The sequence below is a fragment of the Daktulosphaira vitifoliae genome, unplaced genomic scaffold (assembly GCF_025091365.1).
Source record: "Daktulosphaira vitifoliae isolate Bord-2020 unplaced genomic scaffold, ASM2509136v1 Scaffold_1, whole genome shotgun sequence".
NCBI classification, from domain to species: domain Eukaryota; kingdom Metazoa; phylum Arthropoda; class Insecta; order Hemiptera; family Phylloxeridae; genus Daktulosphaira; species Daktulosphaira vitifoliae.
The window spans coordinates 49097243-49103010 of NW_026099572.1; positions in this window are offsets into that span (position 1 = coordinate 49097243).

The window sequence follows — 5768 nt, forward strand, 5'->3', positions numbered from 1 at the left end:
ATTTTTGTTATCTAAATGATCCAATGAAATCCAAATAATTTCTAGAAATCTCTAATAAAATGTAGATAAATACGTGTCGTCGAATCCTATCAAATTATCTTCAATTTTGTTATTTATTTAAAATACCATTTATTTTATAGTAAATAAATATAATATATTATAAAAAAAAATTAATACCAATATATTAGGCATTTTTTTAAGTCGGGGGGTGTCCAGACATGGAGGACACCTCCCCAAAATACGCCACTGACTACTACCATAACATGTAACTAAAAAGTGAAAAATAATTTTTAGTTCGATGTACTTTAAAAGCGTGTTTTTTAGTTTTTTTTTAACTATATTTATTTCAATATGAAATATAATTTTTTAGTAATTCCCTGGTGGTCAGGAGTGCATTAGATGCATACGAGGTCTACACAAGTAATAGTATTATACGGTAATATACATAGACAAAAATCATTCTAACAATTTGAAAAATGATATATTATGACATTATGACCAATTAATTATCTAGATCGGCTGGTAATACTTATCATTTTGTTATAAAAATACTGAACAGTAAAAGACTCAAAAATGCACATGGATACAAAGCATCCATTTCAAAAAATCAAATTTATGTTTCGTTATATTATAATTAAAAACATGTTATTAGCTATGTAACTTATAATATTGTTATAATTTTACCCCGTGAAGCTTTACAGATTTTTTTAATTTACTAGATACTTAACTCATATTATATCACAAAATTACAATAATTTAATTACTAAAATTTACTAAAATACATTAATAAATTCTGGTTACTTACTTTTATTTAAATTAAAGTAAAAGTAAAAGTAATTTAAAGTAAAATCACGTGTACGAAAATTTACATGTAAGAAAGTCGCATGTTTTAAAATATAAAATACTAATAATCGTACACTATACTATTTTTATTATACATGGATATGTTTAAATAAATACGGTGTAAAGGTACGTATAAAGCTGGTCAACATACTATTATTGGTGATATTAAATTAAGCACTTGAGTGAAGTGAAAATGTTAAAAAAAATGTTTTAGAATGTATTATACAACTTTTAATATGGTTATTAAATAAAAAATGGAGGGTAAAAATAATTAAAAGGAAATCCCTAAGGTATATTCATTTAGGATATACTTTCAGTTTATATAATAAATTGAGTAGTTTCAGTATACTTCTGTATAATAATGAGGTTTATTTTTTCAGTAATAATATCAATATCAATATTGTAATATTAATTATTGAGTTGTTGTAATTTTCAGTAATAGGACAGCGGTATGAGCTACGTAGAAGAACTTTTATGTGTGTTATGATAAAATTGAGCAACACTATACACTATCCCGCTACTCAATAGTTATAAATCTTTAAACGCTAATATATCAAATGGAACATTTTATGTTTATGTTATCGAACTGATAACATAAATTTTATTAATTTTATCATTAGATAAAATGTGGTCGGTTCATAATTGATCCAACGAAGAAGACAACTTAGCCATTTTTGTAAATGTGAAATGTTGGAAAAATTTATTTATCTGCGCTATGGATTTATTTGTTAACATTTTTTTTTATTAAATTATCATGGTATTCATAAAATCCTAATTCTTTATTTCTTTTTATGTAAACAACTTTTTGCGGCAATTATGAGAAATGTCTTACGAGAGAAAGCAATGTTTTTTATTTGTTAAATTACATTATTACTTAGTTATCAGTTTTTAAATTTTTAATGAATCAATCTACAATATTTTGTGAAGTGTTACCATAGAGTTACTATTGAAATAACCGACTATAAAAACCGAGTTTGAAACCAGTTTATTTGTTTTCAATAATTTTTTATTTATTACATAACAACCTCCCTATTACAAGTAGTTTTAGGATTAGATAAGATCAGCATGGGCGCCCGCAGGAAATTTATCAGGGGGGGCCAAAAAATTAATTACAAAAAAGTAACATTAGATAAAGTGTTTATTAACTGAAAATTGCAATATATATATATATATATATAATTATTATATATATTCATGAGTCATTAATAAATAAAAATTGAAGTCTTCGTGGTTGTTCTGTTGCAAATCTTGTTATTACAAATTTAAATCAGATTGGTTATAATTTTTAAATATGTATTTCCAAAGTCCAGAGGGGGAAACGCCCCCTCTTGCCACCCCCTTCGGGCGTCCATGAAGATCAGGTTTGTTTATATAGAGTAAGTAATATAACTACTAAGTTTGGCTGAAATAATTTCGGGCGTTCCATAGTTGTGCTTAAACCTATAAACACATATTGACTTCTAAATAAACATATAATTTATTGTACTCCACATCGAAAAACTACTATCTAAGGTAGGGTGCATTCTTACTAACAGAAAATAATTTTTCGGTTATTTTTGCAAAAATAATTTTTTATAACATCTAAATATAAGAAATCTGTATTCATGTGTAAAATTAGTATAGTATTTAATTTATATAGAGATTCTACAAAAAAAAATTATAATTTTGGGCAAGCGAAGCATAAACTTTAAAATAATTAAGTCTAAATGGAAAAAAAATAAATTATTTTTAGATTCTAAGTATAAAAATTAAAGTAGATAGTTGAAGAAAAATAATGTTGAGTCAAATTTGACCCAAAAAAGCACTGAATAACACAAAATTAACAAAGCCATTTGAGGATTAAGGAAATGTAGAGTAATGTTTTTAATAAATCACACTGTATAAAAATTTCATATACAAATAAAGAAAAACAATAACATTCCTTATTTAATTTTTGTGTTAAAAATCCCCTGTAGTATTCCCATAATTTGAATAACTTATTTTCAAATACTTTTTATTCGTGATGTTATAATATAGCTATTTCAATAAAAACATTTGTTTCATATTTATTCACATTTAATTTAAAATATTGCTCTTTTAAACAGTACTCTAATATCGTTTTTGTAAAAAAGGTACTAGTGCAATTAAAATTAATCATATTTATTGATTTAAATTATTTTCTTAAAATTTGTCATTATTTGGTTAATATATTTAAAAATATTTCCATAGAATGTTCGAAAAATATTACTTTTCTCTAACGATAAAGTTTATTTTTTAACCATCTGTGATAAAATTGTTTTGTAGCTCTTTTGGTTTACGAGTATATAGATTTTTATACATCAAATATAAATACCTTGAGAATTATTAATAATTTGGAAAACTTTGAAATATCTATTGCTATTTATTATTTTCAAGTCATTAATTTTGCATAGTAGTTTACAGATGGTTTTCATTATTATGAATATTATTGCCAATATACTAAATTTTAAATCAAAATAAAAAAAAAATCTATATATATCAAAAATTGTTAAATACAAATGTATTATTACTAATAGAATGAGACAGATATGTCGCATTAGTCGTTGAAACTATTAGGACCTGATAATATTTAAGAATATTCAGATAATTTATTAAACCAATTCAAATATTTCACATTTTTACAAAATATTTATTTAACCAATGGATCATGAATGTATAAAATTATGTCCTTTCATGGAACATTTAAAGCAACTCAAAGGACGAGTGCTGACTAAATACTCTTTGCTAGTCTCACCATTAACTCAAAAACTTTATTTTTCCTTTTATAACTTTAGAAACTTATTTTTTCTATTGTTCAACACACAGCCTTTTAGAAAGCGTGATTGAACAGAAACGTTTTTAATTTTTTAGACATTCTAGTTTTATGGGTTTTTCTTTGCATACTACTCACCTATTCTTAATTTATGGTAAGTTTGAATGAATGAACAATATAGAAAAAAACAAATAATTTATTTTAACTTCGATGTGAAGCTGAGAAGTTATTAATTTTACTATGATGTGCTTTTTTTTGTGTCTTTATACGCTCAATCTTAGTTCTCACTGAACCGATTTTGATGAAAAATATGTCAAAAGATCACAAATCGTATCTAGTTGAAGACATTACCTCAAAAATTGAAAAGAATGCCCTCGTTCCCCGTAAATGGGGGAAACCTCCAAAAAAATTACAAATTTAAAAATCGCTAATTTTCGATATTTTTTCAATTTTTTTTATTTAAAATTGCCATAACTTTTTTAAAAATTACCGAATCAATATAAATTTTTTTTTTATAAATACCTTAGGTATTCACTTATCATTTTATATATTTTTGTTAACATTTGACCATTGACAAGCTCACAGAAAGGGTTTCAAAATGGTAACTTTTTTACAAAAAATTAAATTTTTCAACTTAACTTTTGAAAGTATTCTGGAAATACTGATACTTTTATATATATCTTAAATTAAAGCTTATGTAATATACTTTAATATGAAAAAAAAAAATTTGGCCTCTGGATGTGTCTTCATGATAAAAATGACTACCGTATTCAAAAATATGTTATTTTTGTGTGTAAAATTCTGGATTTTGTATTTTATTTTATTTTAAAATACCTGACAAGGGCAGTACAGATTTTCATAAATATCATATAAATAAAAATTAATATAGCATAGAAAGTTAAACTTATTAAAATTTTTTTGCTTTTTGATGTCGAGAAAATTAACTTTGAAATTTGAACTAGCTTCAATAGCCATTTTTTTCAGTCTACATTAGCGACGTACGGTTGCCGAGTTGGTAACATTTGTGTTATACGTGCTTGGGGTACAAGATTCCAAGCCGCGTATGGCAATGAATTTTTTGCATTTTTTTCTTAATTTTTTTAAAGTTACAATAAGTTTTCAACTCCTTTGTTTTTATCTCATTTAGATTCAATAACTTCAATATTAATATTATTTTAATAATATTTAATATTTAAGGATCCCATCACTGTAGTCACCACTCGCGAGAAGAAATTTTTTATTCATATTAAAATTATTTTACTATATTTTAAGTTTTAGCTTATATGCAAAGCTGAGAAAATATTTTTTTGTGACTATCATTTAGTTTGTCTGCTCTAACTTGAGTTTTTAATTTAATAGTAAATAACTCAGTTATTTACTATTAAATTAAAAACTCAAACATTTTATTAAATTAAAAATATGTGTTACCATTTAAAAAAACAAAGTTGACCCCCCTCCAAGGCATAAGGGATGAACTTAAAAAGTATTACATAGTTAAAAATTCAAGAATAATGTGTAACTAAAGATAATAAAAAAAAAAAATGTTTAAATTATTATTATTCTGCAAGTGATTGAGTGAGTTATGATAAAAAAATCACCCTGTATAAATCATTTCTAAAAAAAATGATTGTTAGTTTCTCCTGAAGTAATAATGGATTTTTACAATTATAATCAAATGTTATTATACGCTCAATTAAATAAATCTTTATATTGACTGGTTCATTAAGTTAAAGTAAATCATTAAAATAAATTTAGTTCTAAATAGTTCAATTGTAGAATCTTGTCAAACACCAAAAGTTACTAGGAAATTATTACTATTACTTCTATTTAAGTTATCTATTGCGATAAAAATGCAAAAAAATATTGAGCTTTTCTGATAAATGTACAATAAATAGTAATTATAAAATTTCCTGACTGCATATTAGTCTTAAAAATAGCATAGTTTTAATTCTCATAAAATTTTCTATTTAATGATGTCAATTTCAAATTTGTAATTGAGCTAAAAGTTATGGGAACATATTCAATTTTTTTTTACTATAAACTTTCTTAAAACTTTACCGAAAATTTTTCATCAACTTTAAAGAACCAAAAAAATAGGTTAAAAATGAAAATTTGGACTGATTATTTTTAACATATTAAAAATCAAATCAATAAT